Raw genomic sequence first — 26,806 nt, 5'->3', positions numbered from 1 at the left:
TACCAAGTCACTTTGTTTTCTAGGTTGTGTAGCCCTTAATGTGCCACCAACTCCTTCATCAGCTGGGTTTCTGGGCTTCTTTGGTGAGGAGCTACAAGCCCAAGGACAGGAAGGTTTGATCCACAGTAGACTTTTGCCCTCTTGCAAACATTTTCTGCTTTGCAGAAGGATCAAATGCATGTGTTGGCTCTCACCTCAGAGAGTTAGGCATGAAAGAGAAGAACTGCTGTTCCTGCCTGTTTGTAGCCTCAATAAAGAGGAGCCAAAGGCTTGGAAAGCCTTCAGTGTGCACCATGACAGGTGAACTTGGCTGGGGAAGCTGCCCTGTGCCCCCAGGATGCTATACCTTATTCTGTGGAGAGAGCAGACCAGACCCAGGTGCTCCCACTGCCTCTTTGCACAGCAGCAGTGGTGGTGTCACAGGAGGACCCTGACCCTGTGCTCTTGATCACACTGGTGGTGATAAACAGGCTCCTTCATGGCTGGATGCACACACTCAACATCCACACCATGGGAAGGGTGTGGATGAGCTCTAGATTAAGTCATCATCTTCAGTGCAGCTCTAAGGTTTCTGGAAAAAAAGCCTTTGTGAGTGATCTGAATGACAGTTCATGTAGCATCGAGGGGGACATGCTAAGGAGTGTCCCTTAAGTTAGCCAGGATTGTGGGAATCTTCATCATGAGGACACTCATTTTATTATGGAGCTAACAAAACAGGAAATCCCAGACAAAAAATAGCCATAAAGCCAATATGTGTGCCATTTTACTGTCACTGTGGGCCTGCTGTGCTCAAGAACAAAATCATAATCTTGCTGAAGGCTCCTTTATTTCCTACACCACTTTTCATTGTCCAGAGTTTTCAATTTCACAAATGAAAACTAGGGAGTGTCATTCCCTTTTTTGCTAAGATATGCTTTGTTGCTAAGCATTTCAACCAAAGTGCTTGGAGGCTAAAATCAAGACAAAGCATTTCAGTGTCATCTCTTTGCTAAATCAATTCTCTGATGTTTATGTTTGTAGAGGAAAGAGCCTAATGAAGGAACGAGCCTGAATATGCATTAAGATGACGCATGCAGAAACAAGATGAATGCTCCTTAGAAACCTGTAAGTAGGATCTTCATCTGCCAACATACCAGAACATTAGGAGCTTAATACCATGGTGCAGGACATGAGAAACAAGGATTATATAGATTTCAAGATGCTGACTTCATCTAGATAGAAAAGCTCCATGCAGCTGTACAGGTTGGAGGCCAAAGGAGCTTTGCAAAAAGAAAATATTAAAAAAAACCCAAACCAAAATCAATTCCCGTGGGTCATAATGGACAACAAACTGGGCAGGAATCAGCAGTGTAATCTTACAAAAAAGGTCAAGCACATTGTATTTTGGTTGTACTAGTTAGAGTGGAAGCAGATTGAGGGAAGGGAGCCTTTCCCTCTTTTGCTCTAATCACTACAGCAAAAACTGTTTCAGAAAAGTCAGCAGTAATTAAAATGCCTTGCTGCCTGTTAGCAAGGAGGATCCTAAGAGAGGGGCTTGCCAGCACACAGAGACATTCCAAAATATTGAGCAACTGCTGTCCAACTCCACATTCATCCATCACAATGAACAGAGGGTCTTGCTGACTGTGAACTATGCATATTTTTGTGGTTTTGGAGCCATTCTCAGCCAGTCATTAAGGAGATGAAACTGAAGCACCTTTTTCTGTCTATTGAGGAATGCTGACACCAACTGAACAGAATGTGAATTGATTAAGGGCTTGCCACTTCTAAGGGCTTGCTTCAAAATCAAGCCAACAGCTTCAGTCATATTGCTGTGCATGCAGGGATGGAGATGCTTGTAAGCACTAATGGAGTGCTACACCAAGTGCTTATGATTGCACAAGGTTTTTGTGAGCCAGAAAAAGCGATTGCAAATGCCAGGTTGTGGAGATGACTGCCATTGCCTATTCCAGATTGTGCTCCTCCACCTGCAGTTGAATTCTCAATGCTGGATCTCCTCCCAAGCCTTTTCAAGCCAACCATGTCATGGAAATAGTTGCCAGTGATTTATCCAGAGCTTGGCATGAGTCCTTGGCTGGGTGGGAGGAAGAGTTTGGCCAACAGAGTAAATGAATAGAGTTGAAATAACTTTTTCCCAAAAATCTGATCTGTCTGCTTATGAAGAAAACCTTTTATTTTGCTGTTCTTGCAGGAAATCAACTTTTTTGTTTGTTTGTTTCACTAACATAATCTGTAGCAAATTCAGATAAAATGCATCTGAAAACATTGCCCAGAAGTTTTGTGGGATGCTTTGGGTTCAATGCTGGTGGTGGTCACTGTTGAATGAGTCAGCCACCAATAAGCACAGTGCTTCCCTGGGATATGGTCACAAATCAAATCCACTGGCCTCTCCTTGGAAGGAATTTCTCTGTGTTACAAATTGGCTTGAACTGAATTTTTATTGTCACCATGAACATTTATTTCAGTAGCCTCAGCTCTTTCACAGCTATTTACATGTCACAACTACTGAAAATGCTGTATTTCTTATCAGAACTACCATCAGTTCTGGCAGGTTAAAGAGTTTTCCCCAAAGCAGCCTGGTTTGAGCTGCTCCTACTGCATCATGCCTTTTGCAGGGGAATAGCTGAATCAAATGGCAAAGTCAGAGATGTTAAATACGATTACAATAGGCTTATTCCTCATTTGTTGACACAGTTACTCTTATCCAACTACTGGAGTGAGACCATATAAGATGAACCTGGGGCAGGTCGAGCCAAACAACAGTTCTGCCAACCCTTTTTGCCTGATACAGACAAAAAGAGTGGAGTCACCTCTAGTATTTTACTTCCTTTGTATTTGCAGAGTAAACCAATTCAGAATGACAAGAATCTGTGAAACTGGACCAAATTAAAAGCCTTTGACTCTTATTGATACAACCTTGCTCGAGCTTATAGGAGTCTTTACCAGCAGGAAGACTTCCAAAGTGTCAAGCATTATAAAGGTCACAGCAGGAGTGCACACTGACAGGTAACTCTGTTTTCTCTTGGTGGTACACAAAGGGGGATCACAGGACAAGAAACCAATTGTGATGCTCTGTCTGATACATGCAGGAGGGTTTTATCCTGATGAAAAAAATGTTAATGAGCTAATGAATGTTCATCCCTGCCTCTACTGCTGCAGCAGCAGCCTGAGGTACAGGAGGGCCTCGGTCACAGAGATTTTTGGAGCTGTGTTGGTGATGCTCCTCAGTCACAGAGATTTTTGGAGCTGTGTTGGTGATGCTCCTCAGTCACAGAGATTTTTGGAGCTGTGTTGGTGATGCTCCTTAGTCAGAGGGTTTTGGAGCTGTGTTGGTGATGCTTCTTGGTCACAGAGGTTTTTGGAGCTGTGTTGGTGATGCTCCTCGGCCACAGAGGTTTTTGGAGCTGTGTTGGTGTTGCTCCAAAGGCCACGTTCATGTGCTGTGGGCAGCCTCAGTCTGTGTCAGGCTTCTCAAGTGCCACAGGGAGAGAAGAGAGAGAACATATAATAGGAAGAGTAAGGATGTGCAAACATTGCCTTAATTCAATTATTATACTGTTCATAATTTAATGCCTTCAGAAGGTTTTGCAGAGGATGGGATTAGCAGAACTCTTAGGTTCAGGCTCCTGCTGGGGCTTGCAGGAAGGAGAAAGTATCCCAGAGCTCAGAAGTGTGGCAGTTCACTCCAAGATGATTTTGGTGGTCTGGAATCCCCTGTCAGTCTTCCCTGGCCCAGCACAGACATCTGAGGCTTCCCAAATAATAACTGCCACTCCTAGCATGAACCACTTTCTTCTCCTTCTGAACTTAGCTTGCTAAATTAGTTTTGACATAGACTATTTGGGGTGCAAACAGTCTATAAAATGTTAGTGGGTAAAGGTCTTTTTTCCCTGGCATAAGATTAACAAACCCAGAAAAAATATCCAAATGCTGTGCAGCTGATTCTGAACTGAATAACACAAGCTCTTAAAACAGCCTTCAGTGCTGAAATGAAATGAAATTTCCCTCAGAGTTTATTGATGTATCCCATTATGACACAGTGCACATGGTTCAATTAATTCAATAAAATTTTATATAAAACCAAAATGAACTTATAATTCTGCCATTAACTGCCAGCAATTAATATTACGTCTGCAGAAGGAAAGTCCCCTCAATTCCATTCTTGATAATTCAGCCCCAGTAATCAGTAATTCATCTTTATTGCCTCAGTGCCCCTTGAACAAAAACAGAGAATGCAACATCTTAAAATTATTTCTAATTTAATTATGTGGTTTTAAATAAAGATATTTTATATTGGTGGTTTCTTATGACCAGGAAAAAAAACCCTCTGTAGCCTGTTAGGAAATGCAGTATACAGTAACAAATCTCTCAGCCATATTTTTCTTTTCACAAGTCTTCATAGATGAAGTGTTTTGAGAATCAATGTGTAATCTTTTCATCTGAATAACCTATGCCATAGTGAACATCTGGTTTGTGTAGTCTCACCATAACATGCCCACAAGAGCTCAGAAAATTTTAGAAGATCTCTGTTGCCTTTGCAAACATGGGGATAAGTAAATAAGATTTTTGCTTCTAATTATAAATTACTGTTTTTTCTTCTTAAAAGACCAGATAATTTGTACCATATGAAAGCAATAAAGAAATTATAAAGTCAGAAATTTTAATGAACTCATTTTTTTCTTTATAAGAGAAAATGAAAGTTACGACCAACTTCTTTTTTTTACAGTTTGATGTGTGTCATGTAAAGCTTCTTATAATGAACCCATAATTTATATCCCATATATAAACTTTTTTGACCTGCTATTTGCTATAGCTGTAATACAATCTTATTTATCCTCTTTCTTTGTTTTCTGGTAAGTAATTAAACTGTAAAAAAAATTGCAAAAATTGACAAAAAGAAAAAAAAAAAGAAAAAAAACCCCAAAATGACAGCCAAAACCAAATAAATCCAGGTGAGTTCTTCACAATAAAGTTTCTAAGAATGCATGCACATTTTTGCCACTGGCTCGCTGGAGGTGATAAGACGCTTAGGCGCTCAGAAAGATCCCTTTGTTTGCCAAAGCTGCACAGGAGGACCCCTATATCTTCACTGAGGCTCCAAATTGCTGCTCTGGTGGTCATTCAGATCTGCTGATCATTCCGAGCTGGCTGGAGCATGCTGAGCATCTGTTCTCTTCCTCTCCTCCTTCCCCAAGAGTAAAGGTGTTGAGAAGGAGCTGGTATTCATCTGGATTTTATCATGACATGGGCCAAGATATTAAATGGGTTTTTTGAAGCACTTCCAGAACCAAGTATCTAGCTGGTGAAGAGATAAAAATGAGTTACAGATTGACTTGGGTAAGATAAAATGAATTATTTGCATGGTTTATGATATATTCCAGCACTGTAATGCTGGAAAATAGCCCTAAGCAATGAGCCCTGGAAGCAGCAGTTTCACTGCTGTCAGCTCCAAACCAGCTCCTGAAGGAAAGAAAACCACTTGGTCACACTGCCCAGTCTAGGGAGTAGAATCAGACTTGCTCCTCATAGTATAGATACTCATATATTACAAAATTTGTTTAACTAGAGGCACCTAAATGACTTGATGGACTGTAAAAATTGTCCCATAAGTTTTTTCGTCTCAAGATTATCTAACTTATTCTTTAAAGATCTCCAAAGGTGGGAGTACCCACACAGAGTTATATGCTACTTCCCTGTATTTTTCCCAATATTCTTTTCCACTGTCATTCAAACCTATAAATCTGAGTCATGAAAAAAGTAATCCTGTGGATTTGGGTTGGTTTTTAATTTTTTTTCTATTAGGTGGAGCAACATTTTTTCTTCAGCTCTTTCCCATATAATATATTTTCTTAGGTTTCTATTTGGTGTTCTGCCTACAGCCTTCTCACTTGGCCTACCTCTTTCTTGAAGTGTGGTGCTCAGCACTGGACAAGAGCTGCTGGACCCAAGTAACCTGGTAAGATTGTCACTGTGCTTTTGCTCTGATTGCACACCTTGCTACGCTGCATTCCTATTTCAAGGCAGTGTTGCCCTGTTGACACACAGCTGGAACAGCAAGGACAGCCTCTGTGTCTTCTCTGCAGAGCCCAGGCAGTGTTTCCTCCCTCCTCTTTGCTTTTTTTATCAGAAGAGCCATGGAGAATACAAAAACTCTGTGAAATGTTTTGTGTGAGACTGTGGAATCCTGTGAAATATTAGCCTATCTTCCCAAACATTCATTTGTCCACTTTGTCATTCTGAATTTCCCCTTCCTCCAGCATAGTGGCAGAAGTTCTCAAGATAACCTGCTCTGGAAATAATTTTTACTTCATCATTCTACAGCTGCTTATGGTGAGGAAGATGATGGTGTCCCTTTTTGTAACTTTGTTCAAAAACTGAAATGCTTTTTTAAAATTCACTCCTTATTTTCTTGTTAATACTGCAACTAACTCTGTCCCTGTGTATCTGTGGAAGTCAGGCAGGTGTTCAGCTGAGCCTTTGGGGAGCTGATAATGCAAAGCATCCCATCTTGGCAAGAGGCTTCCTCTGGAAAGCATTAGCATGTGACCTACTCCGTGTTTTGGGAGTGGAGAGAGAATTCCAAATTAAGAGGCACCATCCTGTCACTAGCTGTGCAAGACCCTGCCTGAATAAGTGGCACCTGCCCAGAGCCCTCAGTGCTAATTCTGCCAACTGAGCTCATGGGAGGCTCCAGTGACGCCGTGGCTGCCTCAGGGCAGCTGCCCAAAACCAGATGTGACTTTTGTCCCCCTGTGCCTCAGCTGCCCTGTGGGTGTTACTCATTCCATCTGGGCTCAGCTGCCCAGGAGCCAAGGGTTTCTGGTGTAAACTACATGACTAAATTCTTATTTAACCAGGAAACTCTCCAGAGGACCATTCATCCTTTCCCAGCCACTGATCTCACTTCTGAACAAATTCTTCCCTGGACAAGCTTATTATATATTTTTGGGCGTTGAAGGAGCCTAGATAACTAAGATTGAAACTGTCAGTTTTAGCTAGGATTAACAAAGGCTTATATTTAAATTTATTCATATGTAAAGTCAGATAATTGTACTTCATGAGTCCACTGAGTGGACTCAGACTTTTCTTAGTTTTGGAAATGGTCTGTGAAATGGCAATTAACAAAAGAGCCTCCCAGTAAAATAAACTCATGCCTTCTACTATGCAAAAATTTCTGTCCAATTAATGCAGCAGTATGGTGTGGAAAATTTTGGAAAAATATACTAGGTGAGATTTGTTTCCTTTCCCCTTTGTGGGATTCTTCAGCCCATGAAAACAAGGTTACTTTAGTGTAATTAACCTTTAAGAAGCTTGGTTTGTTTGCATGAGTTGAACTCTGTCCTGAATTGCTGTATGTGAGAAGTTTCTTGCATCTGAAATGGGCTTTCTAAAAATCCAAGCCAATATATATATATATATATATATATTTTTTTTTTTTTTTTTCCCCAGGAAAATAACAAAATCAAGCAGGAATGATTTATGGATGGTTGGGGGAAAGAAAATAAAATGAATCATCAAAAAGGAGGAATAATGAGACTAGAATCATTCATGCTATTATGGGTTCAGCATAAAAACTTGTGCAGTTATGTGGTGTTGATATCAAATTGAGAGTTATTTATTGAAAATCTATGAACAAAAAGAGAGGTTTGGCTGTCATTTTATGTGGAAAAATGTTGCAACATGTAAAAAGAGCTATAGAATTTCATAAAGAAATGTTTGTCTAAGAATTGTCATAATTCCACCTGATAGGAGTTTCATTTTTCATATTTATTACTTTTTTGGATAATGAAAGATAAATATGTTTCTGAAATTTGGAAATAAGCTATGCTTTTAATCAGTTATCTTTATTAAACCATGTTTTTTTAACACAGTACAAGGGTGAACATAAAATCTTGCTCATCTAATATTGAAATGTGCTGAATAAAGTCAACTGAGCAATTCCATCCCTGTACTTTACCAGTGTTTTTAGATTTCTTTTGTGGAATTCATCCTAGCAGGCAGTTGATCCCAGGAGAGATATCAGAATCTTAAATGGGCAGAGAAATAAAAGAACACTGATCACATTAATATTTATGAGAATTATGATTAGAGACAGCTTTTAGCTACAAAAATTACATCTGGATTCAAATTTACTAAAAATTTATAGATGTATCCCTGAATTAACACTTAAAATGCCATATTACTGTTGCAAAGTTGAAAGTCTTATAGAGACTATTTCACTTTCTTTTTTACAAGACTTTGGGTTCAAGATTTCTCCCAATCCATATGGGCAGTGTGTGTCCATATGAAGAGTGAATGATGGAAGATCTGTGTAGTCAAATGTTCAACTTGTTCTCTCAAGCTTAGAAAAAATTGGCCTGTGAGTAATGCAGAAGCCTTTCAAGCCTTAGTTTGGGGTTTCTTAAAGATCAGATTTTTCTTTTTTGTTGTTGCTCTTCTGGAAATTTTGAAAATAATCTATACCCTGTATTTCCAGTCTGTTACATCTCATGAGGTAATATTTGGCTTCTGCGAATGGAATTGAGGGCATTTCATGGGAACAATATAATTGAAGCCCATGATCCTGTTTTTTTAATGTTTCTTAGGTCAGGAACTGCACCATTCGCTCTCTGTATTTATATTCTGCTCAGATGTTTCCTCTGTTCAGAATTCCTAATCCCTTCAGTTCCCCTCCCTCTTTTCTTTGAGAAAGAAAGTCTGGCAGCTGTGATAGCAAAAGCTTCAGACACACTGAGAACATCTGGAAACTTGACAGTGAAGATCTGAGTCCAGCAGCTCCATGGTTGTTGTCTGAGCCCTCTGCAACTGCTGGGTTATTTATCTCTGGCCTTGGAGAGCAGCTCCAAGTGAGTCTCTTTTTAAGAGCATTGCTAGAAGGATCATCATGGAAGCATTTGCTCATCCTTTTGGTCACTTTGAGGGCAGCAAAGGGCTGGAAGAGGTTCAGGAAAACGTTGTCACGGGAGAGATTCTGGTTTGCCCCCAGGCACTAAATGTGGGATATGTTCATTGAGCCTCAGCTCTTTATTTTCCCACCCAGCTCTGGGGTAGTTCTTCTGTAGGCATAACCTCTCATCAGAATTAAGCCCAGTTAAAATCTTCACCCTGAAGTCTGATGCTTTTAGATGGTATCCTTCTGTATCTTTGCACAACTTTAAAAATTTTCTCCATCAGAATTGTTGCTTTCTGTAAATTTGCCACTGCTTTAATTTATCTGAGAACTCAGTTTGCTGCCTTACAAAAAATAGCAGACCTAGGGGACTTATGGCTTTCCTGAATTGCCTCTTTTAGCACATTGTGACTAAGCTCAGCTAAAACAGGGAAAAATCACAAGGCAAGGAAGACGTTTTTGCTGCTTGTCTTCTACCCCACGGCCCTTTCACTGGCATGCAGAGTGTTTGAATGGGATGACTTCACAGACAAAGAACAGCTGCTAATAACTTACCTAGAAACACTTGCAGTGTTTAGATCCTAGCAAGGTTTTTGCCTTTGGGTTATTTAATTTATCTATTTTCTGACTTTTTGCAGGTCTTTTTATATTCTGTCAGGTAACATGGTTATTATTGTGTAATAAATCAAAGGTAATCATAGCACTTGATTGCTATAATTACCTAAAATGAGATCCTTTTGTTTTTAACTCTTAAATTCACCTCAGAGGAATATTCATAATTCCCTGTCCCTCTGAAACTTCTCTCTTATTGCACCATACAGTGAAATATAGGACCTGGAGACATTTGGTACCTCCCAGTGTGGTAATGCCTCATTCTAATTCCTCATATCTAAAGATCTAAAGCCTTTAAAAGTCCCCAGAATGTTCCTTTCAAGACCAACAATTCACAGTAAGTAAAAATACTTTTGAAAGCATGTTGTTACAATGCAATTAGGTATATAACCAGAGGTGTTCTTTTCAATGGCTTTCAGAAAATAAGATGAAAGTAAAGGTACAGGGAGTAAAACCTAAGCTTTTAAATGTTTTTAATTATAGATAAGTGTAATTATGTTAAACTGTATACCTGTTCTGAGAGGTATAGCTGGAATACTGCAAGTACTGCTAAGTAAAGTGAAAATATGAAGGAAAAATTAAATGAGAGCATAAGAAAACTCTAAATGTTCACATTACACTATTATCATGAATGGCTAAATCACAGGATATTTTAGAGGTAGAGAAAGGAACATATTTATTAGCATATTTCATACAAATACCAGTAATCTCATTTACATGAATATGAGTATCTATCAAGTGTAAATAGCAAAATTCCAAAAATTGTATTTTATGTGATGAACAGAGCACCCCCTTGCACTAGGAATTTATCTGCACCTTACATCTTAGCACTGGTAGAAATTCAGTATGTTGTTGTGAGTTTTTCACCTTTTTATTATTTTTTAGAAGTTTCTAATCCCTTTATTGATTTGAACTTTAAAAATACAAAGATTTCCATCAAAACTTCCTAAAATCTGTTCTGTTTTAGATGAATTCCTCTAATACCTTCAGCTGGACTCACTCTGCTATTTAAATGAATCTGCCCAGTCTGTACTTGTGCTGAGCTGTTCACCACAACCTATTTGAGGACAACCCCCCCCAGCCAATACTTTATCTATCATATAAGAGGTGCATCCATCAAATCCATGTCTCTGCAGTTTGGAGATGAGGATGCCATGAGGGACAAAATGCTTTGCAGAAATCCAGGTGGATGACAAGTCCAGGTAGATTTCTCTTCCCTCTGATAAGAAACACGACTTCTGCATGCCATTTTATAAATACCTGCTGTGAGCTTCCCAGCTTACCCAGAGGGCTGACAGGTTTAGATGCATCACAGAAGAGATGCAGATTTTAGATTCTAGGGAAAAAAAGCACGTCCCTCTTTTACATGCCAGCAATCTCCAGCACAGATACGGTCACGTGTAGATGTAGCTGTATGTAGGTTATCACCAGGGCTGAAACAAACTGATTCATTGTGCATCCCTGCCAGCAGTCTGTGAGTGATCATTGACTATTCTGTTCCATTAATTTATTTTGAGTTATTTTTTTTCTATTTGTTTTTGGAAAAATCTCCTTAGCTGTGTCTTATAAACTGTTTTAAATCGCACGCTTTACGCTTGTGTCTACCAGCTCAACCTACTCATTAGAGCCTCTTCTCTTTACAATTTCTTGTTTAACTTCTGCCTTAGCAATTCCAATGCCTTTTTATTTTCATTTTTTTTCTCCAGGCCTCACACTAAAATGTCCTCCAGCTGAGTTATGCCCCTTAGTCATGGAATTTACACCCCAACCCCTCCACTGACGCAAACCTTGGAGAGCAGCTCCGCGGAGGATAACCTAAGTGCTGCCTCCCAAGCTAAGTGTACTGTCCTTCCTTGTTATTGTAACATTGATATACATATCTTCCTTTCCTCATTTGTTATATCCTAATGTCATTAGGACGAGCCTGCAGCAATTTTAAAAGCTGGCTGCCCAGCCTCTTTGACGTCATTGGAGAAAGGTCTCGGCTGCAGACCCTGCATATACTGTCTGTGATATAGTGTATAAAAATCCATGTCAGTGCTGGCTCTCGGGGAGCTCTGGAAATGATTCAGCTGTCTGGAATGGGCAGATGGCTGCTATCAAAGTTTTATTATCACCGTCATTATTATTACAGTGGTTTGTGACACATACTGAACTTTCAGACTAGTGTTAAAGCTAAAATATGTGAGCAACACTTTCTGAAATTCAAATCCCTCAAATCCTTTCCAATCTGACTCCAAAAAGCAGGAGTAGGTTTAAAGCTAATTAGACAGATTGCTTGGTTCCACTTCCAACTTTCAGAATAATTATCTGAAAATTCTTGTTCTCATGTAAACGCAACTGTTAACTATTTTTAATTGCCTTTGATTTATTGCAGAACTTAAATTCAGTACATATTGAATGTTCAGCAGGGTGGAAGGAAAATTTGAGTTAGTTAAGGGTGCATATGGATTGGATTGTCTACTGAGTTTTTACTCTTTGAAAAAGCTTCTAGTCAACCTAGGCTACTGCATACTGCCTGCTGGAGGCATCCTCTATCTACAACTACAAATACTGAGGAATTTCTAGGCAGACATCTTCTCCTGTTTGTTTTTCTTCACCATTAGCCTCTTCCTCCACAGTTAGAGATGTCTCAGGCGAAGGATCTACAGAGTAAGCTTTCATTTATTAAGGGACAGCTTGTTTCATGGTTATCTACTCTTTGTAGCTCCATCTTGTCCAGTATCTTCCTAACACCCTGGAGTCCCTTCCAGTGTCAGCAGCTCTGCCCCAGAAACTGCTCTTCTAGCCTAGGCTCAGTCCAATATGTTCTTTCTCAGAGACAAAGGGAAATAAAACCACTTTTTACTTCTCCTCTTCCTAAGTATGGCTCTATTCTCTGTTCCCCCTTCTGTAACAGAGTTCTGCACCCAGATAAGTTTGACAGTAGTTGTTGCTTGCTATTCCAGACACTCTCAGAGAACCACTGATCGTTCTTTATCACACTGCATTTAGGTGCTGTGGAATCTCCTGAGAGATTCAAAATAACCTAATCACCAAATGAAGGCAGTTCAGTGAGTTTATGTCTGCCTTGCTTTCAGTTAATTTCCCCAGCAACCTGGATGGTTTGTCCAGGAAGCTGTGTTTGTTTGCCCTGAAGTTTTTCTCAAACTCTGCTCCCACCTGATACCGAACAAAAAATACATGTTTCTGACATCTTTTGTATACATTCTCTTGTCTTGCCCCAGTAATTAACATGACAGATTGTGGTACAGAGAGGTGGAGTGGACTAAATTACAGTGCTTAGGGTTCAAGGTATGAACTACAAATATAGATATCCTCTCTTGTGCCCCCACAGCTGAGACATTCAGCCTGACTTACATCTCTACCATGACAACTCCCACGGCTGTCCAAGCATCAGCTACTTGTTGGATGTCTACTTGACCTTGTTTCCACAGGAAAAAGGAGGTGGTGGGGAAAGCTGCAATAAAACCAGTTGTTGATGAGATGAAACAGCACAATAATTGACTTAAAGAATAAATGGATTTAGGTTGTGTCGTGCTGCCACAGGTTTGCTGATGACAGCCAAGCTCGTTCACTCACAGTTAGCTCAGGAAGCTCCTTGCCCATTTCTGGGATGAGCAGCTTTTCACACAGGTTCATAGGATTTACAGAGGTGTGGCCAGCTTTCCACACCTTCCACCAAGCTGCTATCCACTTTTCCTTAGGGTCAAGACAACAGACACATTTTTATGAGTGATTAGGCAGCAGCCTGATTCTGGAGTGCTCCTTCACCTCCAAAGGCTACTCTGCAGGCTGGAACCAGGTCAGACTGTGCACATGATCCCAACAGTTAGTCTGAAGTGTGCTCTGATTTAAGTGTGTTCATGAATAGGTTTTAAGTTTGCATATTTTGCTACAGGACTAGAATCAGAGAAATCTTTATAAAAAACCAGGCCAAATCTTCTTCCTTTTAAATTTTTTTAAATGGAAAGTCTGACAGAATATTTATTTTTTATTGCTTTAGAATACATTGGCACTAGGCCTATTTTATTCCCAGGTTTAACTACACATAGCAATTTCTGTAGCTTGGGAGAATATCTCAGCTGCAGGCAAGAAGGAAAAAGCACTGGCCTCATGAAATTATAATCTCTGAGCTTGGCTGGTGACCATGTTCAGAAGCCACAACAGACAGGACACAGAGTCAGTTGTGAGGCACAACTTGTATTTTCAGGCCCGTTCATATAAAGAAAATCATTCCTTTATCCATGCATATCCTTAATCCATGCATGTACATGATTTAGTAGTCCAGAACCAGATGTGTGAGGGGTGAGGAGGGGAAAAAAGGGCAAAGGGAAAAAAAGGGAAAAGGGAAAGGAAAGGGAGGAAGGAAGGAAGGATGGACTGTTTAAGTTAGGAGTCAGTATTCTACAGATATCTAACTTCATGGATTTATAACAAACAGTATTTTTGAAGATGCTAGGAATTTGTCCTTGTGTACTTTTGAAAACACTGAAAACTAAACAGTTATGTGATTTTAAGTTTTTTCATTTGCTGGAATTTCTCCTTTTTAAAGTTTTTGTTTGTTTGTTTGTTTGTTTTTTGGGTTTTGTTTGTTTGGTTTTGTTTTCTTTGGTTTTTTGTTTTGTTTTGTTTTGGTTTTTTTTTGGACCCAGAGATGGCTTGACATTCAAAATAAATAGATGAATGTGACATCCAGGGTATGGACATTTATTTTCATTTGAGCTCATTTGGCTACAGCACACCACAAAGAACATTTTCATCAGTCATATCTCAGAATTTAGGAATATGGAAATAAAAAGAGGCAAAACCGACTGTGAAATACAATCTCTACATACAGCTCGATTTTTGGCCATCTTGATTTCCTCATCCCCTGTATTGCACACACAATACCGTGGCCAGAACAAGCTGCTGTGGATGTGAGAAGAAAATGCACGTCATTCTGATTTAAAGCACATGTCCCAGCCACTCTGTGTTTCCTGAGAATTTAGCCAATGGTAACACATTAAAACACTTTAGAGCCCATTCAGCACAGGGCTGTGTTACACATGCATGCTGGCCTTTTCATTAAAATTAATGAGTGGTGGTGCCTTAAACTTGCCTACTACAAGGATTTTTTTGTTTGGATAGCCCAGACGGGCTCATAAAAGCCACTGGGGCTTTACATTCTAGATCCAACTCCGCAAAAATAAAAGTCTTGAAAAATTGCACATATAAGGAATTAAACCAAATGCCACAATATAAAGACAACTGTAAAACCCCCACATTGTATTCTTAAACTGACAACTTAATCATTTCCTGTGAGATTAGTGCCCTGGATGAATTAAAAAAGATCTTACATTTCATGGCCAGAATTCCAGTAAAATTGGCCAATAATACACAAATATTTTCTTCTCCATTGAGGACTTCAAAGGAATCATTTCTGGAAAGGGGGTTATTATTTTTTTTTATTTTTAGGAATGGCAGCATCAATATGTTCTTAAACTAGGGTAGCAGGATATACAGTAGATTGCCACTAACCCTTTTAACTAATCCATCTATTTTTTCATTGTCACCTGAGATCTTTTTTCTTCACTTCTCATGAAAGGTTTAATGTTGGATTTTCACATTTTACAGAAGACTTAGACCAAGAGTATAACAGGACAAATATGGGTAATCCTGCTGATGGGATAACTACAGGGAATGACATTTTGCACCTTGTGGCAGAGGCTCTCCTAGAGAGGCTCAGAGTGAGTCTGCAGATAGGTTTAGGTATAGAAAGACTTTGAATTTAAAATCATTTGGGTTTAGAAATTATGTACTTATGCTTATTGAAACAAAAAAAAAGGTATTTAATGAACCTAAGTAATTAATTGTGACAAGAATAGATTGTATGAGTTTCCTGTAGGCACAGTGTTTGTGGTGATTGGGGTGGGGCTGTGGCCCATTCTCATCCCTGACTGGCTCCAGCTGTGCAGGACAGGTGAGCAGCACTGAAGGGAATGAGCCATGGAGTGCCCAGGGGCACTGACCAACCCCAGAGGGGACAGAGGGCTCACAGGGGCACTGCATCAGCATCAGGGCTGTGAAAGGCTGGGCTGCAGGGCAAGAAGGGCAGACGCTGCAGCCTGCTGAAGAGGTATGGTGTTCCTCTGTGTGGGCAGACACCTGAAGCCTTCTGAAAAGGTAAGGTATTACTGTGCTTGGGATGAAGCCTTCTGAAATTGTATGGGGATACTCTGTGTATTCTGGCTGTCTTGACTGTGATATGTCCTTGTGACAGTTTCCTATCAAAAATGAAAAATCTAAAAAAATAGAAGAATCTTTGAGTCCTAGGTTATGGAACAATTTCTAGGTTTTTCAATCAGATTTGATTTAAGTTCTCAACCATTATTACCTTATTAACATATGTGCAGGACCTTGGGTTATATCTTATAAGGATGAATTCTTCAACTACCTACAGACTTTTTAGCAGACCTGATAAACTAGACAATGTAGCAATGATGAGTAATCGCTGGTGTTTTCATGTGTTTTTAATGTTTAGATTTCAGTTGAAGGTTTTTTTATATAGTTGCCTATGTTTTCACTCCTAAATTTCCTGTTTTCTTTTTTTTCTTTTGGAACTGGTAATCGATAGTTTGAGCAGCTCTTGGGAAGGTATACAAAGGTATTCAGTTGCTGTTTTAAACCCTGGAGTAGTGGAAGCAATAGTGGTGATGGGGCAGAGCTTGGTGTGTGCCAGCTGGTTGGGTCCTTACCCGGCATTTTGGGCACACAAAGTAGCACCTGTGCATCTGCAGTTTGCTTTTTGACTAGTCACATCATTTCAGCTAATAATTCCTGGACTCTGGTAGTACCACACATGTCCCATCCAGCCTCATCCTTGCTGGGATTATGGTAACCTCTGGCAGAGCAGAAAGTGGGAAGCAGGGAGTGATGACTTCTGTAGCTGTCCCAATGCCAAATGTGATGCAAGGGGTTGAAGTCAGTTTGAGAACATCTGTGAGCTGCACTTGAGGAAATGACAGCTCTGCAGGTATCTGTTAAGAAGCACAACTAAAAGCACATTGCTTCCCTAGGGAGTCCTAAAGGAGATGTGATATCAGATATTTTTTGTCATATGATATTATTTAATTTAATTAAATAGGTTAAAGGAGAAAAGACCTGTCATGGTTTAACCCTCAGACAGCAACTAAGCACCACACAGCTGCTTGCTCACTCGTTCCCAGTGGGGTAGGGGAGAGAGCTGGAAGGGTAAAGTGAGAAAACTCATGGATTTAAGAGTTGGAGCAAATGTTGCACACACAAGAAAAGCAAAACAAGGAATCCTTTCCCCACATACCAAGGGCAGGCAGGTGTTCAGCAATCTCCAGGACGGCAGGGCTTCATCACATGTAATGCTTACCTGGGGACACAAAAGCCATCACTTTGGACATCTTCTCTTCCTCCTTCTTCCCCAGCTTTATATGCTGAGCATGATCCATATGGTCTGGGACAATTGGTTAATTGGGGCCAGCGATCCTGACTGTGTCCCCTCCCAACTCCCTGGGCACCCCCAGCCCCTCACTGGTGGGTGAGGGGCAGGAAAGATTTTGGCTATGTATGAGCAAGAGCTGAAACATCCATGTGTTACCAACACTGCTTCCAGCACTAGGAAATGTGGCCTAAAGAAGACTCCTTATCTTTATAGCTACGTGAACCTACAGGTAAGACAGATTTAAGATTTACCTGAGCTCTATGCTTTCCTCCAGATTAGTTTGAGAAAACCCCAATGGAATCTGTGCAGAGATATAGCACAAAACTTTTTTTCTCTGTGTCTCCTTTCCCCCTTTCTGATACAGCAGCTGAACCCTACATATAGCTGGGCGTTCTACAGGCACACAGACTGCAGTCTGAAGGATTTTATGGCCACACAAAATATTAGATAATGCTGGTCCTTCTGTAAATCCATTTCATGCCATGTTCAGAGAACATGCCAGCTGTCTCTAACTTTTGTCACCCAGAGAAAATGTGGAGCCTTTCCCTTCTCAGAAGTCTGATCTTTCTTCCCCATCCCCACTCTCCATGTTCTCCTTTTCCTACTCTCCTGCCTTATTGCTGCTAGACCAGGCTTTAAATGGGAGTGAATCTTTGACCATCCTACCTCAAACCTTTGCTGTGCCTGTAGCCCTGGCAGGCCTGGAGCGGTTTATGGATTTGATTTGTTTACATAACTCCAATGTGAAGATTGCTCTGTGAAAGTTCTCAGAGCATCCTGAGCAAAAACAGGAGTTCAGGGCCCTTTATAATTAATGTACTTACTTTGGAAGAAAAAAAAGTGGAATTTCTTTTCTTGTGGGCTATCTGGGAAAGTCTTACTTTCTCACAGTAAATACCAGAGCACCTTTCATTTTTGACCACTGAGGTGGCTTACTGACAGGGCTGTGGTTTCTGGTGTATGTAGGAAATTCAGGCTGAAACTCATAACCTGTCCTTTTCACTGTTATTGCAGGAATAAATTTAAATTATATATATCTGTGTCAAATAAGTTGCATAGTTAAGCCCTTGCCTTGCTTTACTGCAGCATCTGGGATCCATCAAATTATTATACAGCTAGTTAGATGTAAAATACATTTATGTACTCAGTGTCTGTGTTTTCTGTTTCCATCAACTATTAGTGTTTTATTTTCTCTTTGTTTGAAATAAGCAAATTTTTAATATTCTATATTTGGATTGTATGGACAGATGAATTTGGCAACTTCCATTATCCTAACCAAATTTCTGTTATGGAGAGAATTAAGTTGCATTTTATAAAGTGAATCTATCATTAATTTGAGTCATTATGAGAAACAACAGATAGCATAACTCCTTATAGATATAGTAAATAGATATGCAAAAACAAATTAACATCATTTTGTTTATCTGTTATTGGAAAGAAATCTTATTTATCCTTCTAATTACAATATCACTAGTTTCAATGTTACAGTTCAATTCCAAGTTATTTTGAATTTTTTTTTTTTTTTTTTTTTTTTTTTTTTTTTTTTTTTTTTTTGGAAGTAGAGGAGTTAATTGCAGAGATTTGATCTCAGAAGCTGAACCAGATGGTGATCAGGGCAGCAGGGACTTGTACTGTTCCAATCAGCCTGGCCTCCCTCTGACTTGAAAGCAGAACTTCAACACTGGTAATGCCAACTTCCATGACCTCAGTGTTCAGTGATGTTTTTCTTACAGTCTTGCCATTTTTCAATCCCATAATTTATAGAAGCCCTGATCATAATTTTGGAGTAGCTGAGTTTAGCAAAATGGATTTTCAGCAGGAATAGTGATTATAGAATATTTCTGAGGTCCAAACTGTTTTGACAACAGAGGAGAGGTTTCCTTGCTTTCTGCCTCTTATGAGCCTTAGAACACTGCCAGTCTTTCCTAAAGCAATTCAGGTGTTCTGGTCAAGGGATAAATCAAAAATTTCCTCACTCTACCTGCAAGTATTCTACTTGTTCTTCTGTTCATGAAGCATTTCTGGTGTACCTCTGAGGTGAGTTCAGGAGGCTTTCACTGATTTTTGAGCTTCATAAAACAATGCCCTGCTGTCTTTGCCTCGTTAACCCTGGAGTTAATTGCACTGTTTCCAAGTGGTGTGGTGATGAAGCTTACGTAGGTTCATGGTAAGGAATTTGTTGGCCATCAAGAAGATGATGGGGTAGAGGGGAGTCTTGGATGAGAATGCCAGCTCCTAAAGGCAGCTTGCTGTGGGATCACATCCCTTTTGTGCTGTGATGTGTTTGTTGACAAATGTGACATAAAGAAATTTAGGAGGAAAAAGAAACCACATTTTCTTAAAGTGTTTTAGATCACTTTGTGGTCTAACCACATACTCAAAAACTTCCTGAGTTGGAAACAGTCTCCAGATGACCTACAGGCTTTAAAACTTACCAAAACAAAAAGTTCTCTACCACAAAAGCATTCCGATGGTTCTACTCTGGTAGAAAATAGTTTCTCATCATATGCTTTAATGCTGAAAAATGCACTGGTTGTCTGTCACCTTCTATTCTTCTGCAGAGAATACAAGGTTGTTTTAGTTTAGCATAGCTTTTGGCTTATGGGGTGGCTTTGTATACACAGCAATAAATTGGGGCACACAGTAAAACTTCTCGGCAGCTTGCCAAATTACCTCAAATGTCAGCCAGGCACAACTGTTTTTCTTGGCATCAATTTCTACAGCATTTAAACAGAACAATGGATGTTTCTAGCATCTCTTTTGTAGAAAGAACAGATTCAATGGAAAACTATTATCTACTGTGAATATGGGGAATAATTGACCACCACGTCCAATAGTAATTGCAATTTAACGATACAATTTGTCCGTGATTTCAGTGGGGCTTTGAGCTAGAGGATTTATGCTTGAGGCTGACGTGGTAGACCTTTTTTCTGATCTTTGACACTTAAGCTTTCTTTCACAAGCTTCTGCACTGTTACAGCAGTGACATTTCTACTATGAAAGGCACCACTGTACATTTCCACAGGGTTCTGGGTTTTTTTGAACATACTGAATTGTATAGGCTTTAGTTCTCCTCTACACCCTTGTGTCTGCTGTAGTCAGATGTAAAGGCACCTCATTCAGACTTACCTAGCTTTAAACCAAACCCCTTGGCATTGCTATCTAGCCTCTGCATCATGTGCTGGAGGAACTCTGTTCTCCCCAGACTACATTGTTATCCACACTGGCAGTGGCTGGTCTCAACCCAGTTTGGGAATGTTAATTATTCACACCTTTCATTACAGGGTGATATGCTCTGAACCAGCCAAACGTTCCCTGGAATGCAAGATAACCTTTGGAAGTTGACTCTTCAGTTCTCCCAGTTCTATGCTGCAGTTCAAAGGGACCCTAAATGGGATGCTTGTTATGTTTGTATGAGCTGATGTAATATTAAAGCAGGGCTAAATGATCAAATTTTAAGCCTTTTTTTGGTGATATTGTAAAAGCATGTCCTTATTAGAAATACACTTGGGCTGCTTATGCAACCATCTCTCAGCTTAAACTGGTAGAAATGTTCAAGATCTGTGCTCACATCTCCTATGAACTGCAACTCTTACCTCTCTCCTTACAAGTCTGCAGCTGATCTTGTCTCTGCTCCTCTGAGGAGATCAATATCTTTCAATACAGATTCCTCCAATCACAAGAAAAATGAATATATTTTTTGCCAGCTGGCCAGGGTTCATTCTGAAAGGTTCTCTCCTGGTCAACAGACTTAATCATTCTATAAGGTTTGCTTTTATGTGCTTCAAAGGTCTTTGTCTAGCTCAGTTTCACATGTGACTTCACATCTACTCTTGAAAATAAAACGTTTTGGAGTTAAACTAACAATATAGCAGAGAGACTTTATTTTTTCTGTGACGTTGGATGTTAATAATTAAAAATAATAAAAAAAAGTGATAAGTTTCAAGGTCAAAAGGAACTAACTATTATTTTTCCATTCCTTTTCAATTGTCAGCTTTTAAAATTTAGGTTGCTGGTGGAGATAGAAACCTGCAGGATTTAGACCAATTATTTTTGGCTATTTTGTATACCTTAGGAATATTCTGTGGACTGCCAGTATTGAATGGAATGTGTTAGAACTGAGAAGTCTTGTTCTTGGGGTAATTTTTATTTCTACAGGGGTCAGCCCCTCTTTTTGTCATTATAGGGCACTGTCTTCAATAAAGATTACATGTCTGTACAACTCCCTTCTAGATTTTAAATTTCATTATTAGAGAATCACTAGAATCTTTCCGAGTATAAGGCTAAGTATATTAAAAATTAAGCCAACAAGATTTAATCAATAAAGCAAGTAAAACTTAATGCTTGAAGAAAAATTAGTGGTACGATCAACTGTACCTGAAGCATGTAGTTCTAACACCTGCAATCCTTCAAGATGTCATAAGGTTTCTTTTAGCATCTCTTTATATTCTTACCAACAAAATTTTGTAGGGTGGTTCCTCAACTGTCATTTGCTTCCTTTTGAAAGCAACAAATGCTTTAAAAATATTAATATAACTTTTCTATAATATATTTTAATATTCCTTGAACTTTATAGCAGCTCTGACCAGCTGTACTGTTAAGTTAAATAAAGTTGGGCTATAAGGGCTAAGAATGTGCCTTCAGTGGAAGCTTAATTTGCTCCAAACTTTCTTGATTTTCAGATCTATTGCACATAAAACCTTAGTGGTTCTGCTGAGGTCTCTGCCTGAACTTTGTGGTGTGTTTTTTATACACTTTGTTATAGCTGAACACAATAGAGGTTTGGATGCTTTACAGTTAAGTGTACAATTAACTGCTCTCTCCAACAAAATAAACAATACTGATTAACTATTTCTTTCTGTGTAAAGATAAATCCCTATGAGCAATTCCTGATTCTTTGTGTTGAGTAATGCATCAACCTGAGTGATAAAGTAGAGCAAGAAATCATGTTCACTTTTCTGCTTTCCTTTTTTTTTTTTTTTAATGAAAAATCTAAGTGAATTACAGTTTACTTTTTCAAACTTGATCTTTTCAGGATATTATTTCACTAGGTAGATTCTGTGCTATTAGGGAACAAATGGATAAATGCATTGGAACAACCCAGCTTGCCAGACTGATCTTAATAAGAATTTCTGTGCTAATACCCTCACTCAATGCTACAAGTGCATATTTTCTCCCCAGAAGGTTATAGATCCCTACAGTTTATTGATTTTTATCTCATAATAGAAAATCCATGAAGACGGAAGCTGTAGATCTTCCTGCAGAGTCTCTATCTGGAATATGTGCAAACAAAAAGATCTCTGGAAAATTACAGGTTCCATTACAAATATTTTCTACTGCAAAAATCTTCTGCCTCACTGTCATTTGATTTTTCTTTTTGACAAAGTGGTGGTTTGGGTCTACTGCTTATTTCCTTTGTGAACTGATGAGCAATACATGTGGTTTTGTATTGCCCTGTGTAAATCAAATCAACACAACACTAATGAAATCCTTGAGCACTGTTCCCTTCTCTCATTGTGACTCCTCTTTTTCCTGTGTGCTGAATTTTTGTAGTGTAGAGTTATAGGATGGGAAATATGAAGCAGATATGCAGCATAAAAAAAATTTTAGAATCCCTCAAAGGAGAGGCTGTGGAATGGCTGATACAGCTTGCAGTCCTTGATCTGAAAGTCTCAAAATCTTGTCATGCACTGTTTCTTTTCTCTCTTCCTAATGCCATTCTTATTCATACCAACGAACCTTCAATGGAAAAAAACCCCATAATTTATATTCCATTTTTTTCTGCAGTGGGACCAAATGTGCTTTTTCCCTGAGTTCAAAAAAGTATGGATAGCTCTATTTATTTTGCCACTGATTTCAAGGCAGATGAGACCTTTAGCTAAATCCTCCCCTGACCTGAGTCTTCTGAATTGTAACCCATGCCCTTGAGCAGACCAAGGGTCAAACACACCCCTGTACAGTGGCTCAGCACAAACCTTATGATGTAAGTGCCTCATAAATCCTGAAAAGATGAATTTTCTTTTTATGGGGATAAATTTTACCTAGCTAAAGGTACACCTTGTGTTGAGTGTAGGTGTGGTCTGTGGAAAGATCCTTGAACTTTAATTGCAGTTAAGTTGAGAACAGTGCAGGTACAGATATTGCAATCCAGCCTTTGTTATCCAGTGATCATAACATTAATTTGTTAAAGAAGTTTAAAATAAATAAATGTGACTTGTTGGAATAGGCATGAGATGTTTCTAGTGCAGATTTGCCAGTTTCTGTGAGGCTGAGGTGAGTCACAAGTTCTGTAGGTATGAAAATGCACGTATAACATGCATAAAATATATAACATGCATAAAAATGTGCCTACTATGGCTGCAGATAGAGTAATATTTGTTAGTAAGTAATTATTATTAAATAATGCATCTGCAGCTCTAGTAAGTGTAAGTAATAAGCAACTCCTGTGGAGTTTTTTCCTAAAGGCATAGAAAGCCACCTCTACTTGGGATGAATTCTGTTTTCTCTATGTCAGCTGTTTTTATCTTAAAGCTCTGGAGTTCAAACTGTGTTTATGGTTTACAACTGATCACAATCTCTAAGATTTTATATACTTTACTGTGCAAACTTAATTCTGGTCCAATGTTTCTAGAAGAACTGCTTGTGGAAGCAAGATTTAAAATTTGTTTTGCATTAGTATTTAAGATTGAGATTAAAATTTGCACTCATGAATTGCAGATGCACACTTTTGCTTAGGAGCTGGATATGGCAGGATCACCAAGCTGTCTGGAATAAATAAATAAATAGAATAACCAACAGGCAAATATTTTTTAAAATAGTCATTACTTGCCTGGATCATGCAGGCAATTTAGAGGATGGAGGTATTGTCATGGTTTTACTTATTCTCACCTATTATCTGGAGGTTTGTTGTTGTTTCTTTGTGGCAATACGTTCAAAACTAATCTCAGGTTATAGAGCCACAGAATTGGTCAAGTTAGAAAAGTACAAGCAGGGTCACTCAGAGTGGGTTGCCCAGCATGATGCTGATATAATCAGATCTTCAATATCTTCAAAAGCTGCTGAAGTCCCTCTGCACATCAACACAACCATCTTGTACGCAACTCACTCCTCTATTTTTCGTGTCATCTATAAACTCACTGCAGGCGTCCTCTGCCCCATTTCCAAGGACATTAAGGAAGGGGTTAAAAGGCATGGACATGTTATCAGCCCCTGAGATCCATCACTTGTGACTGGCTTCCAGCTGCACTTTCTGTGGCTCATGACACTTTTCTGGGCTCAGCCATTCAGCCAGTTTTCAATCCACCTCCCTGTTATGTACCTGACCTGTATTTAAACTATTTATCCAGGGGTGTGTTATGTGAGTGCCAAATAAACACCATCCCTTGCTCTCCTGGCATCCACTCAGATTGGTCAGGCATTCCCTTTGGGGATTCATCCTGACTGCCCCTAATATCCTTTATATCCTGCATGTATCTGAAAAAGGATTCCAGGATTATTTGCTTCACCAGATTTGTAAAGGATACAGGTGAGGTTGAAAAACCTGCAGTTCTTTAGACCCTCCTCCTTTCTCTTTGTGAAGACAGAGGTGACTTTTTTTTTTTTTTTTTTTTTTTGCCATTCTTCAGGAAGCTCTTCCAATTGCCATAACCTTTCAGAGCTAGTCAGGCAAGGCCATCAGCCAGCTTCCTCAGCTCTCATGGCTGCATCCCATCAGATCCCAAGGACTTGTGTGTGCCCAGTGTGCTTAAGTGTTTCCTAACCTTGCCCTCCTCAGCTGAGGGCAAGTCTCTCTTTCTCCAAAAATAAGACCATTAAAAGCATGATGGAGCAGCATGCTGCTATCAGTATTAAGCTCTCTGATTTTAATTTAATAGGACATTTTGCTTTTCTTTTTATTCCCATCAGAGTGATCCTGGAAGGTGCTGAGCATCCAAAATTCCACTGGCAGTTCACTGGCCTCTGAGCTCTCAATAGCATTTCACAGGCTCAGCCTCTCCAGAATCATTTATGGGTTTTGAAGAATGAATCTTGGAGATATGGCATACATTTTGTTTGTTGTTTTAGGCCACTTTATACTTGATCTGATCTTCAAGGTCAGTGTTCTTGTCTCTTTTTAAAGATAAACAAGCTTGTATCCTTCTTTGGCCAGGACATCACATCTCCAAAGCATGTGTAGCAGAGCTGCAGTTTACATTTCATCTGCTCCAGCAGTTGGTTCTGACAGCTGCTAGGAAAGGAGCAGAGTGCTGCTCCCTGCCTGCCTCCATCATTTCTGTCATTCCTGGTTGCAGCAATGTCCTGGGAAAGTTTTTATCTGACGTGGGTAGGTGATAACACAGTGGTCACAATGATGTGAAAAAATGGTGATGGTCATGCACCATTAGCAGGGCTTGAAAGTTGTTGTCGTCCCTCCACACAGGGTTTGTGCTCTATACCAGGAACCTTCACACTGGGGGATAGTCTTTAACTATTCCACACCAGGCCTTTAACAGAAAGAATTAGGGACAATTTTCATATGTCTCAATATATACATAGTGCAGCTTTTGTGGGTTTTTTCTGTTTTTTTTTTTTTTTTTTTTTTGTTTTCTTTTGTTTTGTTGTTTTTTTTTTTTCTTTTGTTAAATTTCTCTCATTTTTCAGTCCACAAGTTATCACTTTCTTGAGTTTCCCATTGTTTGGTTCCCAGGACCAAAAGTGAAGATAAAACCTTAGTCAAGTGAATTCCTGGTGGAAAATGTAAAATTGTACAAATTCCACAAATGACAAAAAGGCTGCATACATTCATATTTCATTGTGATTTGTTTTTTCAATATAGTATTGTTTGTAATATATTCTTTTTAAAAGTGGTGGCATAAAAATGATAAAAATTGCAAAGTTCAAACTATATGATTTTTTTTGGGAGGGCTGAATAGGGATACAAAGACATAAAAAACAGTTTCATTTGAAATTTTTGTTCTGCTGAAATTTTATTAGAATTATGTTAATTTTAGTAATTTGTCCTTGGGAAATGGATCAATTTTAAGTTGTCATTATTGTATTAACACGATCAGCATTTGCAGAGGTTTTTATATTATTTTTCTGTGTTCTGATAGGTGAACAAGAAAATATGTCTGTATTTACAAGGAATTTCTTGCTGACTCTGTAGCCTGTCCTTTGCCACTTCTCTCAGCTTTTAAAAGAAATTCTGGGTATGTTACCAGGGGTCTTTTCTCTGGAACACTCTGCTGGGAAGAGCTGGCAATCTAAACAAAAGAGAGAAAGGGTAGAAATGTTAAAGTCACCATTCTGCTAATGGAGTTATGATAAACACACAGAAGTCACCAAACTGAACCCTGTGACCCAGTCCCTGGGGCAGCACAATAAAATCCTCTTTTGCTAAGGAGCTTTGCCATAGGTGGCAGCAAGAGAGGGGCAGTAAAATCTGAAGAATTGGCTGTTTATTTCCTTATGGTGGTTTGCATTTCTCACCTGTAGCATCAGCACTGAAATAAACTTATAGTCACCACTTTGAATAAAACCATTGTCTCAGACACAGTCTCTTTAGCCATTTAGAAATGTTTATTTTCATTATTAAGACACTTCTATGACATGACACTGTTTTCTTAAATCCCATAAATATTCCTGGTCCTGGTCTGAGAAAAGTAGTTAATGAAATGCTGGCCCCCTACTCCAAATTGTAAATAGGTTTATTTCTTTACTACAGAAAGATGTCATTGTAGTGAACAAAGGAACTTCCTTCTATTATTTGTGAACTGCAGGAGGCCAAACAATCTATTGCATTATGAACTGCACTCTCACACACATATATTCACATACACTGCAAAAGAATTCATGCTTTGTCTGGAGGA

The 26,806-nt window shown here is 39.2% G+C and overlaps 1 long non-coding RNA gene across 1 annotated transcript in view; it reads left to right on the top strand.

The window, feature by feature from the left end:
- LOC146763376 (uncharacterized) overlaps positions 1-20,827 on the top strand; it is a 71,204-nt gene extending 50,377 nt beyond the window's left edge. Inside the window, exons 4-8 of the long non-coding RNA XR_014952117.1 lie at positions 1,021-1,104; positions 2,842-3,006; positions 5,854-9,839; positions 10,470-18,642; positions 20,243-20,827. This is a non-coding gene — a long non-coding RNA (uncharacterized LOC146763376). The remainder of the gene's footprint in view (positions 1-1,020; positions 1,105-2,841; positions 3,007-5,853; positions 9,840-10,469; positions 18,643-20,242) is intronic.
- The last annotated feature ends 5,979 nt before the right edge of the window (positions 20,828-26,806 follow it).

Source organism: Lonchura striata, chromosome 1A, assembly GCF_050655825.1.
Source record: "Lonchura striata isolate lonStrDom1 chromosome 1A, ASM5065582v1, whole genome shotgun sequence".
NCBI lineage: Eukaryota > Metazoa > Chordata > Aves > Passeriformes > Estrildidae > Lonchura > Lonchura striata.
Note: the sequence above shows the minus strand (reverse complement) of the source record. Positions and strands in the feature narration are given on the sequence as shown.